This window comes from Silene latifolia, chromosome X, assembly GCF_048544455.1.
Source record: "Silene latifolia isolate original U9 population chromosome X, ASM4854445v1, whole genome shotgun sequence".
NCBI lineage: Eukaryota > Viridiplantae > Streptophyta > Magnoliopsida > Caryophyllales > Caryophyllaceae > Silene > Silene latifolia.
Window position 1 is genome coordinate 277,206,166 of NC_133537.1, and position 27,236 is coordinate 277,233,401.

At 37.0% G+C, this 27,236-nt stretch overlaps 1 non-coding gene across 1 annotated transcript; it reads right to left on the reverse strand.

Moving 5' to 3' along the window:
• Positions 1–9,968: 9,968 nt before the first annotated feature.
• Positions 9,969–10,075, reverse strand: LOC141624915 (small nucleolar RNA R71). Its single transcript, XR_012534717.1, has one exon. It is a non-coding gene; the product is annotated as a small nucleolar RNA R71 (small nucleolar RNA).
• Between the last annotated feature and the right edge of the window lie 17,161 nt (positions 10,076–27,236).

The following is a 27,236-nucleotide window of genomic DNA, read 5'->3' on the forward strand; positions in this document are numbered from 1 at the left end:
TCCACAAATAAGAGCCAAACAACCTTGAAAATGCCTTACTAGAACACTAAAAGCAATGTAGTGAAGCTAGAAGGCAAAAATCAAACCCGAAAGTCAATTGTTGCTCACGGATTTTTGGAGCTCCAATTTTTGAAATGATGAAAATGGGTGATTTTGAGCAATTAGAAGGTTGGAAAGTTGGTTTTTATTGTGTAGAAATGGACTGGAATGATTTTTAGAGTAAATTGATGGTGATTTGGTTGGATTTTATGGTTATTTGAGTGAGTTTTGTGAGTTGAGGTTAAGCTTGAAGGTAGAAGATGAAGATGGTAGGTGAGATTTGAGTGTAGAGTAAAGTTGAGGCTGAAAAACAAGAGGTATACATGGGTTATAGGCTGAACACGGGTGGGTTGGAGGTATCCTGCCCGTGATTCTGGGCATATTCTGCATTCTGGAGCTGGACCCGCTCGGGATAGATCTGACCCGCTCGGGTTGTCAGTGAACCCGCTCCAGATGAACTCAACCCGCTCGGGTTGACAGTGACGACGAGCATTTTTCTTAAAATCTGCGCGGATTCTTTGTCAGAGAACTTTTCTTCTTTTCTTGTCCTTCAACCCGCTCGGATTTGTCTCGGGATGCTCATCTTTTTTAAAATTTCGACCCAACACCTTTCTCATGATAACAAACTTACTCACAAGCCCAAATTCTCCATTTTCTTCATTTCTTTACATTTTTCATCTTCTCATTTTCATTAATTTCCTTCAAAAACTCAATTAAAATATGAGATCCCTCCCTTTCATCTCTCATGCAATTAAATGAATGCAAAACTACACTAAATGCATATATACAAATTAATGGTTATTAAGGAACTCCATCAAACCAAAGATTGAAAATTAACAATTTCATGGAAGATTATCACTAGCACTCAAAGCACGTAGAAGTCGATCAAATTCTTGGGAGTGAGAAATAAATAAGCATGGATAACAACACAAGATTATGCAATGAAATAATGCCCAAGTAAGAGACCAAACAAGTATGTCAAGAACATTATGACAAAAATCATAAGAGAAATGATAGATGGTAGGAACATGAAATGGGTAGTTGGTTGGCAATTCACTCAACTCGTCCTCCAAATAATCAAAATCACCATATTCAATGCAAGTACTATCATTATCATCCAAGGTGATTTTAAGGGTGTCTATTTGGGGTTCCCAAATGTCCTCATCATATTCCTCATCCCAACAACGTCCATTATCAAAGGGATTGTTGTAACAAGGTTCACCAAGTTCAACACAATTGTCTTCCTCAAATATGTCATCCTCAAAGGGTGAGTTTTCAATTAAGCTCGCATCCTATCATTCTCACTTTTCCCATTAACATCAAATTCCATGGAGGTTGATTTCATTGAAACACAAGAAGAGTAGGATGACGGCATCCAAGCATTGGTTTCACAATCAAGAATGTACTCCTCCTCATCATCACTCTCCTCATCTATCACTCCATCTTCCTAAGGTGGGGTAATTTTGTGGGCATAGTAGGTTGACTCAAGGTTATAGGAAGGTTTCTCATCCTCATAAATCTCATTTTCATCATAGTTTTCCTCAATAAATTTTTGAAATGTGGTTTTTATCGCTTCTATACCTTCCTTGGCACTCTCAAATATGTCATGTATAGTTTGCTTGAGACAATGGATGGTCATGAACTCAACAAATTACCAAAATTCCTCACAACTCATATCACATATCCTACCACCACTCAAGTGAAATGCCAAGTTGCGGGTTTCAAGGTTCATGCCATTATAAACAACACAACATGCTTCATAATTTGAAAGAGTAAAACCATGATGCCAAGCATGAGTCATATAATCTTTAAATCTTACAATATATTTATCAAATGATTCATTTTCATATTCCCAAAAAGTCAATGTAGACATGATAAACATATGAAATAGAACAAGTACAAGAAATAAAATTCCCAAGGAACCAAGATTCCTCAAGAAGAAGCATAACTAAAACTAGACAAAAGAACAATTCAAATAAACAACACCGTCCCCGGCAACGGTGCCATTTTGATGGGTGATGTCGTCGGGTCCCCCAATCAAACACATTTATAATTCTCAACAAACAACTAGTTAGTGGTAAGTCGAGGTCGATCCATGGGACGGTGGTTACTCAAATTATTCAATCTAATTATGGTTGTGCTTGGAATTGTCACAATTATAATGGGTTGATGATTCTAATCTAATAAAAGCAATAAACAAGCAACAAAAGGAAAGATGTAAACAAATGACTAAAAATGCTAGGATATCATGGGTTCATAAGGAAATCATGGGAGTTGATCATACAAACATGTTCTCAATTATAAGCAAGCAATTATTGTTGTAAAGGAACCGAGTTGGTGTATGTCTTACGGTTCTTAGGAAGAGTTGGGTCCCGGAGCCGAATCGATTAGATTGTACAACACCTACAAGTCGACTTAATTTCCCCCTAATCACTTCTATGCATGGTCTAACAAGACTCGAGTTGGTTTATATCTTACAAGTCAAGTTGAATAGATAAGAGATGGTTATAAATGCAAGGATTCATAGGCTTAGCATTTCATCAAACATAACATGTGCATAGGTTGACATCACAACAAGCAAGCAAATTAATTATAAAAACATATTAGATTAAGCATGAATCAATCCCTATGTTGCTTTCCCTAATTACCCATTAATCCTAGCTAAGAGACTACTCACTCATTACCAAGTTTGTCATGCTAACAAGGTTGTCAATCATATTAACAAGACAAAACATGATGAACAAGTAAGACAGATTAACAATAACTAAAAACAAGGATTAAGAGAATTATACCTATGGAGATTCCAAAATAATAATGCAAAGAATAATAGAAGTACTTGATGATTGATGGAAGGTTGTCAATCTCCCAATAAACCCAAATGATCTTCTAATTACCCAATAATAAACTTGAATTACTCAATAATAAACTTGAACAATAATTAAAGGAAAGATTAATGTGTGATTTGTGGAAAGATTAAAGAGTAATCTATTCTAATCTACTCCTAATGAAGGCTTAACCTAATCTAAAGAAGGATTGATTTAATCTAATGAAAACTTGATGGTTTGATTATTATAAATGGGGTATATATAGTAGTACATCATTAGGTTAAGCAAGGGTGAATTAGTAAATAACAATGCTAATTATTGAGTAGGGAATCACTCCTCTCAAGAAAAGATGCGGGTCTCCTTTTAGCTAGTCTTTCAAAAATATGCGCGGATCGTGGATCATGTAGCAAGGAAACGCTTCATGTCCAACAATACGCTCGTCCCGTGCTGAAAATGAGCGTCCTGGGCCTCAACCCAAGTGGGTTGAATTTGACTCGAGCGGGTTGATCAGTATCCTGCTCCAGATAAGCTTGACCCCCGCGGGTTGAGCTGTTGTTCCCTTTCTTTTTCCTTTTAAGCCTAATATGCCTCTATATACTCTTTATTTCTTCTTCCTTGGTCATCATTCTTGCCTCCTCTTCATACTTAGTCCATCAAATATCGTCAACAAGCTTCCAAATATGCATGAAAGACGGGAATTTCTGCCTTATTATCTCCTTTCCTATAAAACATGTAAAATGCACCGGGAAAGCAGAATAGAAAGCATTTGACGGATAAAATGATCATGAAATGTTATAAAAGTATGCAAAATAGGTTCAATTAGGGGACTAAATGTGCGCAAATAATGTTCACATCACTTTCTAAAAATTAATGGGAGCTCGGTTGATTTCTTTGAAGGTAAGAGAGGTCACAGACAAGGGGATCCTCTTTCTCCTCTTCAGTATGTCCTATGTATGGAAGTTTTGACTAGGAGCTTGAAGGACCTCAAGCTTTCCCCTCAATTCAGTTTCCATCCTAAATGCAGTAAGTTATCTCTCTCGCATTTAATCTTTGCAGATGACTTGTTGGTTTTTGTGAGAGGAGATTTGCCCTCAGTTCAGGCTGTCCATAACTGTCTTGCTCAGTTCTCAAGAGTGTCTGGGCTTACTCCTAATCCAGCCAAAACGAACATATATTTTGCTGGTGTGACTAATGTGGTTAAGCAGCTTATTCTTACCAATACTGGGTATGTGGAGGGCTCCTTCCCGTTTAAATATTTGGGCACTCCATTGCATTCCTCTAGGCTTACCCGTGCTCTTTTTCAGCCTCTATTGGCTAAACTTAAAGGTAAGCTTGGCTATTGGACTGGACTGCAGCTTTCTTCTGCTGGGAAAGTGCAGCTCATAAACTCAGTTATCTTTGGGATGGAATCTTTCTGGTGTGCCTGTATGTTGCTCCCAAAGGGCATCATCCAGGAAATGGAGAAGGCTTACAGACAGTTTCTCTGGGGGACTGGTGAGAATAAAAGGATGGTTTTCTTTAGTTGGGCAAATGTCTGTCGTAGAAGAAAACAAGGTGGGTTTGACATTAGGGACATTCTAAGTTGGAACAAAACCTTGATGCTCAAGATGTTCTGGAACTATAATCATAACTGTACCTCTATCTGGATGATTTGGTCCAGGGAGTACATTTTTAAGAATCTTTCTTGTTGGGAGATCTCTTCCACTGAGTGTGTGTCACTTATTTGGCAGCGTATTCTGGGAATCAGAGATGATTTTGTGCTGAAGCTGGATTCTCAGGATGCTGCTCAGATGCTTTTCCGAGAAAGCAAGCAAGTTCATCTTCTTAATCGCATTATTAGCAATCCCCGGAGTTTGGAGGGTCAGTTCTTATCGTTGTTCATACCGTTGAGTTCCTTGCGTCGAGGGTAAGACCTATGTACCCTTTTTATTGTCTTTCCTTTGATTTGGTTAAACCCTAATTTGGAGATTTGGGGGTTTTATGTGTAGTATGTGATTTGGTAGCCTCTATGTGTTGTATGATAGGAGGAGGGTTCATAGAATAAGCTTTTTGACTCAGCAGTAGAGACCGTCTGATTGTGTGCATACCAGGTAGGATTTCCTACTCAGTATTAGTCCCATGTTGGGATATTGGTTGATGTATTATGTTTGGTTGTTTGATATAGTAATTGTATTGTGTTTGTGGTTGTGATCGTTGTTGATGGTTCGCGAGGCGTGGCCTCGGCTGAGTGGGGTCACTTGCGGGAGTGGCTTCACGCCCTAGTTTCGCCTTCTGTGGAACCCGCCACAGAAGGGATGTGCACATTAATGGACAGGGTTATCGCTCACTATGTGGAGCGGGGATTTGGTGGGTACGGCTGCGGTCCCCCACTGGCAGGGCTGGTCTAGTGGACAGTCAGTGGTTGAGATGGTTGGATTCGGCGTGAGTGTGTGTATGTGACAGTTAAGCTGTCTTGTTTATCTTATTGTTGGTATATATTGAATTGTGTGATTAGTACTGACCCCGGTGTTGTTTTGTAAACCTGCGGTGATCCATTCGGGGATGGTGAGCAGATATTGAGCAGGTATTGAGATGAGTACTGGGATAGCTGGGATGCCACGACATGATGATAGGAGTCTTCCGCTGTAGCTTATTAGTATTTACATTTCAGTTAGAACAGTCAGTTTGAGAACATGTATCGTACTTTTGGTTTGGTTTTGAGATTTGTAACTCTTCGCTAAGTATTTATAATAAACGTTGTTTCTTCATTGTTATTTGATTATCATTGCCTCGGGTAACCGAGATGGTAATGTCTTCATACCTGAGTGGTCCTGGTAAGGCACTTGGAGTATGGGGGTGTTACAAATGCATCTAATAATTACACTCTCACATGCAAGTTGTAAATAATTCAGGTGAAAAGACACCCCTATTCATGATTATTTGATTAAATGAGACATGTGTCAAATGGCAGTTGTAAACTAATGCATGTGAAAAGACAAATAATACTACGCTCATAAATTTTAACTTCTCCTATTCTTATCCAAAGCAGTTTATATATAAAACTCACTATAAATACTCTAAACTAGTGTGCTAATTACAAAATCTAAAGAATAATCATAGAAACCGTCTTCACTCCCTTAAAAAGTTACTCTAATTTCTGTTTTTTTTCCTCTTATTATTTTTTCCCTGCAAAAGAAATGCATATCTTTATGTAAATAAGTATATTGAATATTATTGCAAGAATAATGCAGTAATCGAATTCTAATATGCTCTGGTAATTTATTTCATACAAATAAAGGTTCATATATAATGTATTCCTGCCAATGTCCATTGTCATGCCTTTAAAGGAACATTTATTTTGTTGATAATGTTCATAGGAAATATTGTTGTCCATTTTGATATAGCATATATAAAATGTATTGAATGTTAATGACAGTAAACGACATAATACTATTTAATTAATATTAGAAATACTTACAAAAGCCATTCAAGACTGTTTCATAATCAGTTTAAATATAAAACTCACTATAAATACTTGTCTAAACTAGTGTGCTAATTACAAAATCTATGGAATAATCATAGAAAATGTCTTCACTCCCTTGAAAAGGTGCTCTGGTTTCTGGTTTTTTTTTTTTGTTCTTATTATTTTTTTCCCTGCAAAAGAAATGCATATCTTTATGTAAATAGTAGCCTATATAACATTCTGATTATTTCATTTATAAGTATTATTTGATTAATCAGTATGTTTTTTTATCTTGTGAAAAGATATATATACTTTCGTCCCCAAACAAATTAAAAGTTGCTTCAGGTCTGAAAATCAAACTGCATTTATGGCTGGAACGTTTTGCCAAAATTAAGTATAGTAGATATTTCAATCTGGCAACGTGATTAATATTTGCAGGAGAAGATTATTTTACCTTTTGCTGTAATCTGTTTTCACAATAACATTGTTTGCTCTTTGCATGATTATACAATGTCAAAGCCCACGTTAATTTGTTTTACCCTATAGTATGGCCTTAAATATGGTTGAAGTTGGTACTTTCCATAATGCCTTAAGTTTATTGTCACTCTTTTTAAAATACGTTTATTTTTTGCCTGAACCAGAATATGAGTTTCGTTACCAATGTGGAAATAATGTCGGATATCGAGCAAAAATACGCTGACGTTGAGTATGATCTCGCTGAAATGAAACGCAAAAGAGATTCACTGGATCAATATCTTATTGAGGTGCTTGGTAAAAACGAAGTATTAGAAGAACATCAGGAATGGATGTACGAGAAACTTGACATAGCTGAAGTGAATGCAAAGTCACTATAACAGAGGCTGGACATTGCTGAAGCGCAGATGAAGTTTATCACGGCTGAAAAAGACAGCATGACCCGGCAACTTGAAGCTAATAGACAAAAACAGTACACAGAGGATGACATGGACCGTCAGTTTCTCACCGGTGTCACAGCTGTACGAGAATCATATGCTCTTGTTGATCGTGAAAATACTATACCTTGGCCAGCAGTCGTGAAGGCTATGGAATTAATGGACAGTTATAAGAAACGTATAAGGGAGGACTTGCTAGAGGATGAGAGCAGTGTTCATGTTTCTGTTTGCAGTAAACCCAGAAAGGGTTAAGAACTTTGATTTAATTTATGTATAATTGATGTGACCATAATTAGCGCATATTTAGCCCCCGAATTAGCCTTGTTCCCATGCTTTTTAGTGCATATTTGGGTCATTTATTGTCTTTAGTTCTTTGTTTTGCATAGTCTTTGAGATTTTGATCCCTTGGTAGGAAAGGAGTGCAAATCTTGCATTTTCATGGCAAAACGAGACTAAATTGATTGAATTCAATGACCAAGCATCAAGAAGAGGCAAGATTAGAAGGCCTTTGTACATATGATAGTAGATGAGCAATGTTGAGAAAGGATCCTTGCATCCCCGAGGAAATCCCCAAGTATTTTATGAAGAAAAGGGAAGAAAAGAAGAAGAAACCATGCTGAGCTACAATCCGTGCGGTTTCTTCACAATCCGCCCGTCCTCCACAAGCACAATCCGTGCGTTTTCCCTCAAAGAACGCCCGGGTCAGCAGCCACAGAATCCGCCCGGATTCCCTTGAAGACGCCCGTTTCCCCCGCTTGAATCCGCCCGTCCCTACTCCAAAACGCACGGATTCCAGTACAGCGAATTTCGTCTTCTCCAAGCTACAAAGAAAGAAGCCCTTCCTTCGAAAAATACCGGCTTCTCCCTGCTCAATCTAAAAAGTGTAATTACTAGTTTAGCCCTTAGTTAACCCTAATGCATCCACCTAATTTCCACTATAAATACCCCATTAGTCTAATTAGAAGAGCATGTTCTTCTTATCAATAATTAGAGTAGTTAATAGCAATCAAATCTCTCTTTAGTTTTGTAATCAACAATTAATCAAGTTCTAATACAAGTTTTATTTCCTTAATCTCTCTTTTGTTCATCCTTTATTTTGGGTAATTGAAGATTATTTGGGTTATTATTGGGAGATTGACAACCTCTCAATCAAGCATCAAGTACTTCTTTTATTCTTTGCTTTATTATTGGAATCATTAGTAGGTATAATTCTCTTAATCCCTTTTTAATTATTGTTAATTACTTTCATTTATTCATCATGTTTCCTTTTGTTGGTATGATTGACAACCTTGCTAGCATGATCAACATGATAATGAGTGAGTAGTGACCTAGCTAGGGTTAATGGGTAATTAGGGGAAACCAACATGGGGAATGATTCATGCTTAAATTAATATGCTTTCATGGTTTATTTGCTTGCTTGTTTTGATCTCAACTCATGCACATGTTATGTTTGATGAAATGTGAGCCTATGAATCCTTGCATTTTTTACCCATCACCTATCTTTTCAATGAGACTTGTAAGACATAAACCAACTCGAGTCTCATTAGACCATGCATGTTGTTGAGTAGGGAAGACTAAGTCGACTTGTAGGTGTTGTACAATCTAATCGATTCGGCTCCGGGACCCAAACTTTCCTAGGATTGTAAGATATAACCCAACTCAATCCATCACAACAATAATTGCTTGCTTATAATTTGAGAACATGTTTGTATGATCAATTCCCACGATTCCCCTATGACCCCATGATACCCTAGTGCTTTTTATCAATTGTTTACAACCCTTTTAATTCATCTTGCTTATTTACTTTCATTGCTATTTAGTTTAGTTACCTTCTACATCAACCCAAATTGTGACACCCCTAAGACACCACTAGTTTCAATAGAAATCTCTTCTCAATTCCCGTCCCTTGGGATCCGAACTTTACTTGCCTCTTTACTAATTGTAGAGTTGTTTGTGAAGCTATAAATTGTGTTTTGATTCGGACGTGACCCAACGACAACATCTATAAAATTGTGAACGCGAAACGGACCGATAAAAAATGGCGCCGTTGTCGGGGACGGTGTTAACTTGATTTAGATTTTCTTATATTGTTATTAGTTGTGTCTTTCTTTACCTTGGGGAAGTAAAACTCCTTAAGGTTTGTTCTAATTGTTTTCGAGTTGTTTGATATTTTGCATGTCTAGAAGGTCACAAGGTGATTTGTTACCTTTTGACCGTGAAATTGAAAGGACCTTGACAAACAATAGGAGATTTGCTAGGAGGAATTTGAGAGGTATTAGTGAGGTAGTGGATATTCAACCAACTATTGAGTTCATCAACCCTTTTGCAAGAGAAGGTGAGGAGAACCCAACACAAAATACCCCACAAAATCAACCTACAATGCCAAAATTTTCATCACATTCCGTACCCACCGAGGAGAACCTACCCAATGGTACTCCCACACCACAACATTTGACCGGAAATTTTATTGCCAAATCCGCCTTTATCCAATTAGTCGAATGGAGCCAATTTGGGGGGATGCCTAGTGAAGACCCTCATTCTCATATGGAAACCTTTTGTGACTATTGTGATGCGATTTCTCAAACCGGTGTGACTCAAGACCAAATTCGATGGGTCTTATTTCCTTTTTCTCTAATCGACACCGCGAAACAATGGTTGAAGGGCCTTGATAAGGCCACTCTCGGAATTGATTCTTGGAAGAAGTTGGCTCTAGCTTTCTACAAAAAGTTCTACCCACCGGAAAAGACTAACATGCTAGGAGCTCAAATTACGGGTTTTAAGCAAAGGGATGAAGAATCTTTGTATGAAGCTTGGGAGCAGTTCAAAGGAATTTGTCGCTCATGTCCCCACCATGGACTTAGCGAGTGGTTCTTGGTACAACAATTTTGGAACGGTTTATATGAAGATTCAAGGAACATTCTCAACATGGGATCAAATGGAATGTTCACCGAAGTTGATGACAATCAAACATGGAACAAAATTGAGGAAATGGCGGTCCATAACTCACAATATAGTAGACCTCGCAAGGCTACTAGAGGAGGAAAGCATGAAGTGGACTCCGTTACTCAATTGGGTGCGCAACTTAGTGCTCACATTGACACAATCAATTTGAAGTTTGAACAAGCTATGGCTAGACTTGAAGAAGCCTCAAAATCACCAAAGCATCATGTTAATGCCATGACGGCATCCTCATCAATCCCAAGTGGGATATGTGAGAATTGTGGAACTTTGGGACATGACCAAAGTGAATGTAGGGGAACAAATGAACAAGTGAATGCTTTCCAAGCATACAAGAGTGGTACCCCTTATTCCAACTATTACAATGAAAACACCAAGTTTCATCCAAATCTCTCATACAAAAGCCAAAATGTTCAAAACCCTCAAACAACATACACCCCACCTCCCATGAGAAACCAAAATCAAAGACCCTTTTACAACCAAAACCAAGGTTACCAAAACCAAAATGACCAAGGTTTTGATGTTCAAAAAGCGGTCCTCCAAATGCAAAAGAATCAACAAGAACTTTTCACTCAAATGCAAAAAGATAGCCAAGCAAAAGAAACCACCATCAACAACATTCTAGCTCACACCAAGATGTTGGAAACCCAATTGACTCAACTAGCATCTTCAAGCTCACAAAGACAAAAGGGGCAATTACCACCTCAAAGTAATCCCCCAAGACATGAAACGGTTAGTGCCATTCACTTGAGAAGTGGTACAAGGTATGAAGCACCGAAGAAGCAAGTTGAGGATGAAGTTGTGGAAGCTAGTGATAAGGAAGAAATTGTGCAAAACTCCAAAGATGGAGAATCATCAAAAGAAGAGATTTCAAAGAAAAATGAAGACAAGGTCAAGGAGAAGGAGCCCATTGTGATTAGACTTCCTTTTTCAAGTCGTCAAGCCAAGCCCAAATTTGATGACCAACTTGGAAAGTTAATGGAAATTGTGAAGAATTTGGAAGTCTCAATTTCTTTCACGGAATTAATCAATCACGTGCCGGCCTATGCGAAATACATGAAAGACATCCTCACAAAGAAGAAGTCGATCCGGAAACTTGAGACTATCGCCTTCACTAAGGTCAGTAGTGCAATACTTCAAGGGAGTTCACCTTCAAAACTAAAGGATCCGGGAAGCTTCTCAATACCGTGTACCATTGGCGACACCACGATCAACAAAGCCTTATGTGATCTAGGGGCTAGTGTGAGTGTTATGCTGTACTCGGTGAGTAAAAGGTTGGGGATGGGAGAGCTTAAATGCACCAATATCACACTCCAAATGGCCGATAGATCGACGAAGACACCATTAGGGATATGGGAAGATGTCCTCGTACGAATTGGGAAGTTTTTCATCCCGGTGGACTTTGTCATTGTTGATATGGAGGAAGATTCCAACATTCCAATCATTCTAGGAAGACCCTTCTTACACACCGCGGGTGCGGTGATTGATGTAAAACATGGTGAGCTCACTCTAGAAGTGGGAGATGAGAGTATAACTTTTAATCTTGACAAAACTATGAGGGCTCCCCGTTTACATGAACCGTGTTTTATGATCGATCATTATAGTCGGAAGGATGAAAGGAAGAAGTCGGAACTCCAATGGAAGAAGAAAATTGAAGATGCTCCATTCAAAGAGCAAGTGAATTGTGACAAGGAGAGCTTGCAAAGCTCATCAAAGACAAGCAAAGAAGAGGATGGCCTCATTGGCCAAGAAAAGGAAATGGGAAAGTTGTCCCCACCAAATCAAGAGATTTTCAATGATCAACTTAATGAAGTTTGTGGTCTTTGGGACGACGAATTTGAAGGGATTTTTAATCCCTACATTGGTAATGCTATCGATCAAGACCGACAACAAGGGCCAAGGTCTATTGAAGACCTCTATCATGATAATGAACAAGCTTTTGATTACTTTTTCAAGGTGTTGAGCAACATCAACAACACCTTGAACATGCCCCCTTGACATCTCATCAAGAATGAGAGTTTGGTGGAGTCCTCCCTAAACCACCATTTGTAAATATTTCTAACTCCCTAACTTGCATTTCAATTCTTGTATTGCATTTTTGTTATTTTTGGATTTTTATACTTTGATCAAGATAATTATCATGTTTGAGAGAAGTGAGGGAGGGACTAATAATTTCAATTAATGTGTAGTGATTTAGCTTAGTGTGGGGATGGCAATTGCCTAGGCTATCCATGCCTTAGTAGTGCCCCCACAATGAAGAACACAAGATATGAAGAAGAATGGAAGAATGATAAGAGGTATGCATTGTACACGGATGGAACTGAATCCGGGTACAAAGGGGTCGAATCCGAGCGGATTCAGAAGAATCCGCCCGTCTTCAAGCAATCCGGACGTATTGGGTAGAAGACGCACGTCCTGAAATGAGCTGAACTTTTGATACTTTTGATCGTCGCCGAATCCGGCGCCCGCATCCTAATCCGCCCGCCTTCAAAAATCCGCCCGTCCTGAAGGGAAGACGCCCGTCTTCTTGGCTGAAGAAAACAAGAAAAATCCCTGTAAAGGAATCCGCCCGTCTTCTACAGAAGACGCACGTCCCGTGTTTGCAAATCCGAGCGTCTTCACTGAAAGACGCCCGTCTTTAGGCGAGATTTTCCCCAACCCAGAAAACGCAGAATCCGCCCGTCTTGCCCCTGCAGTTCAAAATTTTCGGGTTTTATAAACCCCCTCCCACCTTCATTTCTTCATTCCTTCATTCATAACACTACTCAAAACCCTCAAAACCCTCATCCTCTCCATCACAAAAACAAGATTCCTCAACAACATTCACCAAAATCAAATCAAAACATCCTTTTAACAACAAATCAATCACTCCTCTTCCAACAAAAATCAAAACCAAGCAGAAAATCTTCAACCTTTGAGTCGATTTTTGAATTCATAAAGGCAAAGCCTTTCACCTTTAAATCGATTTGGGTATACTACAAATTGAAGATTTTTCACTCTTTTCTTGGTTTAATTCATCAATGGCAAGGACTAAGGGAGCAACAAAGGCACCAAAGGCAAAGACACTTTCATTAAGGCAAAAGACTCTTCAAGCAAAGAAAGCATTGGCTATAGTGGTAGCAAACCCAAACTTGGAAGTGCAACAACAACAACAACAACAACCTCCCATGGGAACAACAACATCTACTACTCCGGAAATTGATCAACTTGCAAACTATCCGGAGTTAATTTTCATTTCCAAATCCCATAGGGACACTTTTGCCAAGTTTGCTAGAAAATCATTTCAATCCACCAAGTTTATTTGTGAAGATACCTTAGAAAAATTGGGTGTCCTTGAGCAAACTAGAGCCTTTTTCAAAGCCATGGGGTTGGAAAAATTGTTTGAATCAAAAGAATTGACATACCCCTCCCTTACCTTAGAATTTTTGAGTTATTTGAAAGTTAACAAGGTTGAGACTATGGAGACCATCGAGTTTCGTCTAGCTAATATTAGTAGGTGCATCTCCTTTGAGGAAATGGGTAAAGCTTTGGGTCTTAGTGATTCTCCGAGTTATTTTAAGAATGTTGGGAAATATGACCCCGACCCTCTTTGGGAGGCGATTTCCGGAAGGAAATTTGAAGACTTTCATGCTTGTCGCGCTCTATTAGTCCACCATCCGGGCATAAGGGTGTGGCACAAGGTCGTAGGGAATACCATCAATGCAAGAAAAGACACCAACCATTTCACCAAACTCGATTTTGTTCTTCTTGAGTCGGCTTTGAACGTTGGTAGGGAACACACCAAGCCTTTTAACTTTCTAAGGCTCTTGGTGGATAGATGGTTAAATATTGATTGTGGGAAGAAAGGCACTACCGTTATTGTGAATGGAGGCCTAGTCACTATCCTAGCTAAATACTTTGATCCTAACTTCAACAAAGATAACAAGTATGAGGCGAAAGAAGGTGGTCATCTCGTTGATATGCATACTATGATACACAAGTACAAGTGGGTTACCCATAACCCTCTTGACACCAAGTATGGATGGCTCACTAGTGAGGCTAGTTCTTTCACTTTGCCTTCAAAGATTTGTCGATTGAGTGTCCACCGGACCAATTATCTACTTCCCCTTTCAAAAGAGGCCGAGTATATTATCCAACAACAAAAGGGTGAACTTGAAATACCCTCCTCTTCCATTGTCATACCACCTTACCCTTTTGAGTACCAAGAGTTCAAACCGGAAGGTGTTGAAGCAAGAAATGATTATTTGACTCTTCTCATGCAAGCAATGCACAAGCAAGCCTTTGAGGATAGGAAAAATGCTTACTTAGCTCAATATCCACCCCTCTTACACTTAGCTAGGCAAGGACTACTCGACCCATCATGTCCTTTGCCTAGTTGGGCGGATAAGGAAGTCCTATTTCCGAGTGCATCTAGGGTTGTTCCGGCTGATAATGAGGTTGTTGGTAATGAAGAGGTTGATGATAACATTGATGAGGAAGCAAGTGAAGAAGGAGAAGAGGATGATGAGCAAGGTGAAGAAGAAGGTGAAGAAGCAAGTGAAGAGGGAAGTGGCAATGAGACCACTTCTAATGAGGAAGATGATGATAGTGATGATATGATGGAAGATTAGCAAGCTTTGGAGGCTCCTACCCTCTCAAGGTTTGTCTATTTCCCTCTTTGTTTTTAATTATTTTTATTGATCATTGTTGGAGTAGTCCTAGCACCATAGAGGACTCACACCTCGGTACTTTTGAGGTGTTCTCATTTTATTGTTCCCACCTTTCAAAATCCAAAATGACAAAATTAGTTTCATGCATTGCATAGTGTGTGCATGAACTACACCCATCCTTGGACATTAGCAATAATGTCTAGTTCGGTTTGGGGAAGTTAATGCATACACAACGGGAGGTAATCTAAATTATCCTCTCCATCATAAACAAAAAACCATGCATCATGTAGTATAGATTAGTGTAGCTTGCATTTAGTGTAGAAATCATGCATCATGTTTGCATAATTTCCCATCATTTTGGCCATTGAGGACAATGCCCATATTAGTGTGAGGATGGGGAATTCTAACTTAACTTTTATTCAAAAACTAAAAAAATTTGAAAGAATTTCGAAAATCCATAAAAATCTGAAAATTGAAAAACCCAAAAACATGTTCATTTTCTTTTATAGTGTAGTCATGTATATATTATTGTATATATTGTTTGTTCTATCCTTGTTCACATTGAATGACTACGCCATATTAGTGTGAGGATGGACAATGCCAATATATTGCTTTATTTTGATTGATGCGGTATAACAATGTGAATTTAGGACTTGCATTTAGTTTATATGTCATACTAGTTGATAGAATCACTTGCATTAGGATGTATATATTAGTTGCATCATGGCATGTAGTTGCATGTAGATAAAAAGTTTTGAAAAGTGCCTAATTGAGAACTTTGACAAGACCAACTAAGCCATTACAAATACTTTTTCAACTTAAGACTTTGTTTACTAGAATGGTTGTAAAACACCCTAGATAGTGTCATACTAGTGTCTTTTGACCCATGACCCAAAGCCTAGTCAAGGGTTTGCATGTGAGTCACCTATCCAACCCCGTGATGCGATGTGGACTTGGTTAACTTGTCTAGGTGACCTTGATTGACCTTGTGGTAAGGCAACCCAAAAATACTTTCTATCAATAAGCTTGAAGTGCTCATTTCGAAAATTTTGTCGTGTGGAAGTAATTTATTGCTAAGGAAACCTCAAATGCTATGAAATGTTGAAATGTTGAGAAATTTAATTGTTTTGATGGAGGCGTACCACTTCGATGTGCTTTAGAGAGGGATCCATTGAATTGGGCCCCACACGGTTGTGAATTCGACCGCCCAGAGACAGAGTGACTATCACCCCGAAAAGCTATTGTCTAGAGGTTAACCGGTTGCCTAATAAGCGATTGGCGAAAGCAAAGGACACTAGCACGGAAGGGACAAACCCCATCTTAAAATTTTGAAATGTGAAAGTTAAATGAGGACAATTTTGAATACTAGTCATATCCACCTTTGTTTATAACGATTTGAGCATTTCATTCCCAAAAAGCCTTTTTGTCAAGCCACTTTGTCGAGCTTGGGACGATCCATGACCTTTAATTTTGTATAGAATTCGAGACTTGTCATGTCATATGCTACTAGCATCATAGGGATCATCATTCCACCACCATCCGATCGCTCTTGACGAAAGCATTTGGAAATTGAGGACGAAAGTAGTCTAGTTTAACACCATTTGGAGGTGATTTAGTGCCATCCTCTTAGCCTTAGTAATTTGTTGAACTAGTATTTGTGAAGGATTACATGCTCTTAAATTTGTTCTCTTTTGGTTGCCTCCGCCACTTGATGAGGAAGTGGCTATTCCTTTTGTAGATGCATCCATTATTTGATTTTGTGTGCTTAATGTTTGGATGTGTCGCCATTTTGGCAAGACCCACCTTGCCTTGCAAGAAGGCATCACACCTCATGGTTGTCTTGTTATGAGTTGAAGGGGCGGAGTGAGACCCGCTAATTGTCTCATATCGGCTATGTTATTAGGTTAGTTTAAATAATGGTCCTAGTCTTTGTCACCTCTTTACTCGGCACGAGCAAAGGTTCGGTTTGGGGATATTTTATGTGACCATAATTAGCGCATATTTAGCCCCCGAATTAGCCTTGTTCCCATGCTTTTTAGTGCATATTTGGGTCATTTATTGTCTTTAGTTCTTTGTTTTGCATATTCTTTGAGATTTTGATCCCTTGGTAGGAAAGGAGTGCAAATCTTGCATTTTCATGGCAAAACGAGACTAAATTGATTGAATTCAATGACCAAGCATCAAGGAGAGACAAGATTAGAAGGCCTTTGTACATATGATAGTAGATGAGCAATGTTGAGAAAGGATCCTTGTATCCCCGAGGAAATCCCCAAGGATTTTATGAAGAAAAGGGAAGAAAAGAAGAAGAAACCATGCTGAGCTACAATCCGTGCGGTTTCTCCACAATCCGCCCGTCCTCCACAAGCACAATCCGTGCGTTTTCCCTCAAAGACGCCCGGGTTAGCAGCCACAGAATCCACCCGGATTCCCTTGAAGACGCCCGTTTTCCCCCGCCTGAATCCGCCCGTCCCGACTCTAAAACGCACGGATTCCAGTACAGCGAATTTCGTCTTCTCCAAGCTACAAAAAAAGAAGCCCTTCCTTCGAAAAATACCGGCTTCTCCCTGCTCAATCTAAAAAGTGTAATTACTAGTTTAGCCCTTAGTTAACCCTAATGCATCCACCTAATTTCCACTATAAATACCCCATTAGTCTAATTAGAAGAGCAAGTTCTTCTTATCAATAATTAGAGTAGTTAATAGCAATCAAATCTCTCTTTAGTTTTGTAATCAACAATTAATCAAGTTCTAATACAAGTTTTATTTCCTTAATCTCTCTTTTGTTCATCCTTTATTTTGGGTAATTGAAGATTATTTGGGTTATTATTGGGAGATTGACAACCTCTCAATCAAGCATCAAGTACTTCTTTTATTCTTTGCTTTATTATTGGAATTATTAGTAGGTATAATTCTCTTAATCCCTTTTTAATTATTGTTAATTACTTTCATTTATTCATCATGTTTCCTTTTGTTGGTATGATTGACAACCTTGCTAGCATGATCAACATGATAATGAGTGAGTAGTGACCTAGCTAGGGTTAATGGGTAATTAGGGAAAACCAACATGGGGAATGATTCATGCTTAAATTAATATGCTTTCATGGTTTATTTGCTTGCTTGTTTTGATCTCAACTCATGTACATGTTATGTTTGATGAAATGTGAGCCTATGAATCCTTGCATTTTTTACCCATCACCTATCTTTTCAATGAGACTTGTAAGACATAAACCAACTCGAGTCTCATTAGACCATGCATGTTGTTGAGTAGGGAAGACTAAGTCGACTTGTAGGTGTTGTACAATCTAATCGATTCGGCTCCGGGACCCAAACTTTCCTAGGATTGTAAGATATAACCCAACTCAATCCATCACAACAATAATTGCTTGCTTATAATTTGAGAACATGTTTGTATGATCAATTCCCATGATTCCCCTATGACCCCATGATACCCTAGTGCTTTTTATCAATTGTTTACAACCCTTTTAATTCATCTTGCTTATTTACTTTCATTGCTATTAAGTTTAGTGACCTTCTACAACAACCCAAATTGTGACACCCCTAAGACACCACTAGTTTCAATAGAAATCTCATCTCAATTCCCGTCCCTTGGGATCCGACCTTTACTTGCCTCTTTACTAATTTTAGAGTTGTTTGTGAAGCTATAAATTGTGTTTTGATTCGGACATGACCCAACGACAACATCTATTAAATTGTGAACACGAAACGGACCGATCAATAATTATAATCTGCAGTTAAATTTAGAAACATATGCGTTTTCATTAACTATTATTGTCAGAACATATTTGCAGTTTATTCTGAATGTTTATTTGAATCTAAATTATTATCATGTACCTAAGCTTTAACTTTTTAGAATTGACCCTTTCTAATTTAAAGCCAGTTACAAGAGTGATCGACTATAATGTACCTTCAACATTTTACAAATGTCCATATTATTATGTAACGATGTACCAAAGCTTTAAACCCGCATTTCTTTCAAAGATTATCGTCTTAAAACAAGGGAATGGGTTTAAGGTTGGATTAGGCAGACCGCGGTCTGCCTAATCCAACCATAAATCCTTTCCCGTCCCGTTTTAGGATACTCAACCCCGTAGTTTTAATCCCGTCCCCAAAAAGGGTTCACTCGGCCCCTCTAGGGTGTCTTTTTGTCTTGCCACCTTCGAATGAGAAGCAAGGGAAAGGGTTTAGGGTTCGATTTGGCGGATCCGTGGTAGCGGTCTGCCTAATCAAATTCTAAACCCTTTCCCGTCCCGTTTTAGGATACCGGTCCCCCCCAAAAAGGGTTCACTCGGCCCCTCTAGGGTGTCTTTTTGTCTTGCCGCCTTCAAATGAGAAGCAAGGGAAAGGGTTTAGGGTTGGATTAGGTGGATTTGCGGTATCGGTCCGCCTAATCAAACCCTAAACCCTTTGCCGTCCCGTTTTAGGATACCTGGCCCCCCAAAAAGGGTTCACTCGGCCCCTTTAGAGTGTCTTTTTGTCTTGCCGACCTCGTAGTTTTAATCCCGTCCCGTTTTAGGATACTCGACCTCGTAGTTTTAACCTTGTTTTAGCAACATACTTCATTTTATCAATATTACAAATATTTACAAAGCCATTTAAGGCTTAAAAAAAAAAAGAAAAACGAAAACAAACATTAAAAAGCAAGTAAAAACTAAAAGAGGAAATAAATAGTTAATATATGAATTAATTGTATTGGTTTATGTGTAATTTACTCTCTAATTTCTAAACTAATTCCAAATATGGAAGGGTATTAATTGTTTTAATACAACCCACTGGGTTGTATTTATCATTTCCCTTATTTTTTAACAGTTACAGTATACTAGTAACTACTACTAACTACCTACAAGAAAAAAGAAATGAATAAAAAAATAAAAGTAGTAACCAATTTTTAGCTCAGTCATTTTACATTACCAGTATAGACGTTGTCATAAGAGAATTGTTCAACAGCAGTATAATTTTGAAGTTACGCCCAATTTCGTCCGTTATACTAAGGTATTTTCTTTTCAATTTCGTTTCTTCTCTATCATAATTCTAATATAATGTTTAATTTGGATCACTTAATTGTTCAACAGCAGTATAATTTTGATGTTTTGATTTTTGATATTTATACTGCTTCACTGTTAAAAATACATTCGGATTAATGTGCATGAATTATTTTTTCTACATTTTGAAATACATTCGCATTTTTCTTCCCCAATTTTAGATCTCTGAAGTATTCTTTCAACATTTACTTTCTAGTTTCTGTTAATTTTGGATTTTTAATTGAACGTAATAATATATTGTTCATACAGCTTTAAATTAATGTGCCTATTGTTTTTAATATAGAAATTGTTCTGAATAATCTAAAAGTACATTATCTTTGTGACTAATGTACATTTCCTAAAGTTAGGTAACTGGTGATTATCTCTACTTGTCAATTTTGTATTTTCAATTGAACGTAATAATATAATACATTCAGCTTAAATTAATGTGCCGTTTGTTTTTAATATAGAAATTGTTCTTAATCATCTAAAAGAACATTATATTTGTGATTAATGTACAATTCCTAAAATTAGGTAACTACTGATTATCTCTACTTATTAATTTTGTGTTTTCAATTGAACGTAATAATATAATGTACATTCAGCTTAAATTAATGTGACGTTTGTTTTTAATATAGAAACTGTTCTAAATCATCTAAAAGAACATTATATTTGTGATTAATGTACATTTCCTAAAATTAGGTAACTGCTGATTATCTCTACTTGTTTTGTAATTTCATTTTATAATTACAGACTATGGAGCAGGAAGATAAAAAATTTCAAAAGCGAAGAAAAGTTACTTTTATTTTTCCACCAGCTGAAAGTTGCACTGATGGTAAAAATGAGTGTGCTCCATTTACAAGAAAACATAAATCAGCTACTATTAACAGTAAATCTAAGTGTATACAATCTTTCGCAAAGAAGATAAATGAAGAAAGTGACGATGATCTTGCAGTTAAGAAACAAATTGTTTCTGTTAATAAACAAATTGTTACTGTAAAGAAACAAAGTCCTCAAAAGGGTAAAGTAAGTAATAAGATGGTATTGGGTTCCAAGTGTAAGCAGAAGTTTGATTTCTCTTCGTTTAAAAGTGCATATACGAGAATGTCTCCTACAGGAGTAGTTGAGATAGTTGAACGTTTGTCATACGAACAGTGGTGCGCGCTAGAAGAGATTTTATTTAGTGGGCTGTTTTGGTTAAGAGTTCGTTCCATTCCTTTAAAGCTTGGGTACTTGGTTAATTAAGCAAAGATAACCCATACCAAAACTGTATTGATCTTCTTGATGGTGAGAAGCTGTTCTTGAAGGCTTCTGATGTAAGATCAACATTTGGATTTCCAATAGGCCCTAAAACAGTTGAATTATCCAAAACTCATACTGAATCAGAACAGTTTCAAGAGTTTTATGCCAAATGGAAACAACAATTTGGTATAAAAGATGGACAAGTTTCACTCAAAACGCTTGAGAATTGGTTGATAAATCATGATCATGGTGGTGATGAATTCAAGGTTAACTTTGTTGTGTTTGCTATTTCTTTGCTAATGAGAAACACCCAAAAGCCTTTGGTTAATCATCATGTTTTGAAATCGTTGATGAATGTTGATGAAATCAAAGATTACAATTGGTGTTCCTTTTTGTTAAAAAGTCTCCAAGAGAGCAAGATTGAGTGGGTGGAAAAGGAGACTCACTTCGGCGGGCCACTGTTGTTTTTGGAGGTAAGAAGTCTCAAAAAATATATTTGAAGTTCATAAATTAATTTAACATTGCAAGGTACGTTTTCATTCTCCTCTAATTATTTTATTTTATTTTATTTTTTTGCAGCTCATCTATGTTGATCGCGTTGTTCATGTGGAACAAAAAGTTGAAAGAGATTATTATACGTTGGTAGGTTGGACTAGTAGTTTGTTATCATCCAGAGAGAAGGATGAGATGAAAAGCGGTATGTTTAGAAATGGTAAGTTGGAAGCACCAATGGAGGAGGTGGTTGACAATACAGGTGTCGAATCTGTCTATGAAACAAAGGACTACACCGAGGAGTATATTCTTGATCTTGCTAAATGTATAACTAGTTTAGCTCAGAACATATCATCTGTTAAGGCTAAGTTAGAAAAAGTAGCATCAATAATTAAGGAGAACAAGACTGCTAAGAAGCTCTGTGATCATGCATTTAGTTTACTCAATTTGTCAAATGAGCACAGCTCCGCTGATAGTGAAAGTTCTTTCGGTACTAATGTTGCTGATATTCCAGATGTTGTTCCTGCTGTTGAGAATGATGTTAGTAATCATCCTTTGGTTCTTGAATTTTTGAATAATGTAAACATAACTTTAAAAAATAGTATTCAGGTTGAAAGCATGTCATTAAAGAGGCCGATTTTTTATACATACAAAAAGGTAAATATGTTGATCATATTTTTTGTTATATTATGTTAACTTGGTGCTTAAGTGTATTGTTATTTAATTTGATACATTTCAACTATTCCAGAAGCCTTGTGCATTGAGAAAAGAAGGTGAATTAGTTGACAATGTGAATGAAGATAACAAGGAAGAGGTGTCAAAATGAGAGTCAGAGGAAAACAAAGTTGAAACAGTTGAAAATGGAAATGAACACAAGAAGGAAGAGATGTCAAAAGGGGAGTCTGAGGAAAACAAAGTTGAATCAGTTGAAAATGGGAATGAAGATAACAAGGAAGACGTGTCGGAAGAGGAGTTTAAGGAAAACAAAGTTGAAACAGTTGAAAATGGGAATGAAGACAACAAGGAAGAGGTGTCAGAAGGGGAGTGTGACAAAAACAAAATGTCTGCTGATGACAAGGATGTACGAAATGATTCGAACCATCTTTATGTTGATAGTGACGGGGAGAATGATCAAGAAGCCAATACGGATAATGTTATAAATACCCTTGTATCACTACTACAAATCTAGGCAACTACAACGCCCCTTTAACAACGATTATTCACGAAAATCACAATAGACGTTGTAGAATGTATGGCGCGAATTTTACTAAAATCAATTACAACGGGTATGGTTATAAAAACCGTTGTTATTAGTTTTAACAACGGGTCACACATGCACAACCGTTGTTAATAATTTGGCGCAAAATTGGCACAAAGTTAGTGAAAAGTAATCACAACGGTTATTTTTGAAACCCGTTGTTAAACCTTATTTAACAACGGGTGTTTTTTACAACCGTTGTTAAAACTTATTTCACAACGGTTGTTGTTTAATAACCGTTGTCAATACCTTCCATACTATAAACCACACAAACAGAAGTCTGCTGCAGCCACAAAACACAACCCTTAATACACAAACACAAACACAAACACAGCAGACAAACAAACACAAAACACATACACACTCTCTTTCTCTCTTTCTCTATTTCTCTCTTTCTCATCGTCGCTTTATCTTCTCGCCGTCACTGTGATTTCATCGTCTATTACATTCTGTATTTATCAGGTAAATCTCGCCGTCACTGTTAGTTTCATCTTCATTATTTTCTTTTACTATTTATTTCTTTTGCATGTATGTGTTTTTATCGACCATTATGTTATTTGTTTAAGTATTGTTCGCATAATTAGTTAGTAAAACAATGAAGAAGCAAGATGAAGAAGTAAGATAAACATAATTAATATATATATATATATATATATTTATAAATACATAAATTAAAAAAAAAAATTACATATGTAAAAATGCAATTCTTATATTTTCATGGAGGATCTTATTCTGCTCTATCGTATCCGTCCTCTCCTCCTTGGCTATTTGGAGGTTCCGTTCAGCAGTTGCTATATCGTCATATAGCCGCAATCACTTCTGCCGCTCCGTCAAGCCATCTTCTTTGGCGTGCTTGGTGCGGATCGAGCTTCCGCAAGGTAGCTCTGAAACTTTCCTCAATATGGAGGAACCGGCGGATGAAGTTGTTGTTGTTCTCGATCATGGTAAGAGTCTTAAGGATGAAATCATTCATTTTGTTGGAGTTTTTGAGTTTGTTTTGAAAGATTAAGTAGAGTTTGTTTTAGCAGTTAGAGTTTGGAGATGAATATATGAGATAATGGAAATGTTAGTTGAGATATGCAATGTATTTATACTAAGCAATGTGTGGGTTGAGTTAATTGCTTTTTAATTAATATATATGTTAGGAAGTTGTGCCATAATCATCATCATATCTCTCAATAATCTTTCGCTTCAAATCCTATTACTAACCCTTCTCATTCCATATTATCCGTTCATATGTACAAAGTGATGTCGGTAATAATGCATGTATCGGAATTCTAACAGGCCGTAATTATGCATGCATCTAGTAATATTTAATTTAATTTTTTTTATTTTTTAAGAACAAACAACAACGGTTATTTTAAAACAACCCGTTGTCTTTAGTTATAACAACGGTTTTATATATTAAAACCCGTTGTTATAACTTTCCCCCCAAAATTGAGTCACACTTTCCACAACGGGTTTTTATACATAAAACCGTGGTTAATAGTTTTAACAACGGTTTCCTTAAGTAAACCAACCGTTGTTAAAACCTTCTACAACGGACGCTTTAACAACGTCCGCTTTTTTATATAACAACGGTTTTTGACCGTTGTTATAGCTTGTATCTGTAGTAGTGTATGTAGCATGTTATCTAAAGATTATAGTGAAGAACCCAAGGCAACCAATCCCAACCCAAGCTTAGATATTAGTATTGAACTTGATTTACTAAGAGGAGACACTGACCCATGTACAGAGCCATCTAAGTTTCAGCACTGTATTGTTGACTACGTCTACTACACTAAGGGAAAAGGCATTGTTCTTGCTAGGTATATTTTATTCTACTCATTATGTTTCTTTTATTTAATCATTCTGTACATTTCGTTTGGGTATTATGTGCATTATTAATAAAGATAATTTACATATGTGTAATTAACTGACTTGTTTTGTGTAACGTTTGAACCAGTGAAAAGCTCTTTGAGTTTAAGAATGTCGTGGGTACCCGATATCTTTTTGCATCTCTAAAACCACCTCGGTATATAGCAGATGCTGTGGTTGATTGTTGGTCAGCTTACTTGAATTTCAATGAACTTGAAAGAAATTCTTCAGCACCATGTCGATTCTTTGCTTCAACTCTCGTATTTGTAAGTAAAATTTTATTTCATTCTATATTACAATAATTTTATGTTATACAAGTGTATATTAATAGAAGAATATTATGTTATATGTGTGTAGCAAGCATTTCAAGGGCAAAGGAAAGAATTCAAATTTCAAAGACAATTGGAAGTATTCAAGAAGCATCTTAGAAATGAGTTAAATCATGCTGGGATTATTGATGTGACAAAAGTTGATATGGTTAGCTCAAACAATATATATAGTCAATACACAGTGTTATCTGCTGCTAATTCACTCTCGTAACAAATTTTATCTCTGTTGTATCTTCTAATCTTTTCTTATATAAAACAGTTTTTTTTCCCAATAATATCCGACAAGCATTTTTACCTGTTCGTATTCAATATGGAGAAGAACAAGTTTGTCATTCTTGATAATTAACAGCATGATGAAACCCTAAAAACTCATTATGGAAACAAACCTTGGAATATGGTAATTGTTCAGTTGCCTTTCATTGGTTATTTTTTCTTTTACAATGTCATATTTTTTGCACGGTCTCTCTAGACAGTTTGATCTGAATTTTTCCATACAGCGTAATGCTTTGGCAGAATATTTCAATGACATTGGTGATTTGAAGGAAAGAGTAAGAGCAATGGAGCCTGCTGTATTAAAAATACCTTGGAGAAACCATCAAAATGTTGTTGACTGTGGTATTTACACAATGAAACACATGAAAACGTACAAGGGGGGTCAGTATTGGTCTTGTGGGTTGACAAAAGACAACGTAAGTTTCTAAACAATTTATATCCCATAATTTTAAATGTACTTTTGGTTTAATAAAATGATTTTTCTTAAAGTATTAAAAGCACATTCTTGTTTAGAAATTACCTATCCTCAAGATATTCTAACTTTTGTAGATGGTGGACTTCGAATATTGAGAATCAAATATCTTTGCACTTTGGTTTCATCCAAGTGCAACATTGTTTGTGATAACGTTTTAACAAAGGTGAAGCAGTATCAAGAGAAGCCCTTCCCAAAGAAACTGGATTCGTCTGATGAAGAATTCTACGAGGATAAATGTGGTGATGAGACTGTTGGGGATGGGGAGATAGGAGAGGAGGTAGTTGGAAAGAAAGAGAAGAGTACCGATGATATTGGTATCCGTGACAACAATGAGACTGTTAGGGTTAAGAAGAGAACAGTGGAGGTAGGTTGTACAGAAGGGAATATACCAGATGGTAATGATGTTTGTGAGAACAATGACAGCACGACAGATGTGAGTAATACAAATGACATAGCTAGGATAAAAGATAAGAGTACAAATGAGCATAATGTGCTTGACAGTGATGACACTACCAAGGGCAAAGTCATCAACAATCAAAATGTTCATGAACATGAAACAAGTCAACCAGAGTCTCTGAGCATCCTTGCAAATCGTAATTTACTAAGCACAGATACATGCATTATTACTCCTCTTACTGACTTTCAGAATTGCATTGTTAATTATGTGTCGTATAGTAGAGGAAAATATACCGATATAGCCAGGTATATATATATCTCTACTAATGTACAATATTTAAATTTAAAATGTTCTGTATCCTGTTTTCAGTTAACACTGGTAGTCCTGAACCAGGGAACTTCTTGTGCATGTGGGTGACATTTCTCTTCGGCGTATTGAAATGGTAACGCTACGACAATCTAAGTATTTAACGAGTGATGTGATCGATTGGTGGGCAAAACTTTTGAATGCCAAGGAATCTAGAAGAAACTCTTCAGAGCCATATCGATTTTTTTTCACCACAGCTGTGTGTGTAAGTCAAATATTTATATAAACTTATTTCAACAAGTAAATTTTGTAATGTTGTTTCCCTTGATTAACATCAGAAACTTTACTTGTCTTGCATACAGATGATGCTTCAAGGAGAACTGGACACTGTTGAAAATTTTATGGTGATTAAGGATATAATGAAAGAAGAGTTTACCCAATTCTCGGTTAACCCAGATAGAATTGATTTGGTTAGCATCGACAATATACGCTCTTTCTGCATGTTATATTTAATTTGCTTGTTGCCTAATTAAATCTTTTAAAATCTAAAGTTCTTCTTCCCAGTTATATATAAAAGGCATTACCATTTACTAGTTATTGACATCAACAAGTATAAGTTCATCATCATTTATAATGTGCATCATGACGGAAAACCAGAAGAATTTTTCCACGATAAACCACTGTCTTTTGTAAGATTTTATGCTCTCTTTTGCTTAACAGCACTACATGCTGTTCCTATTCATTA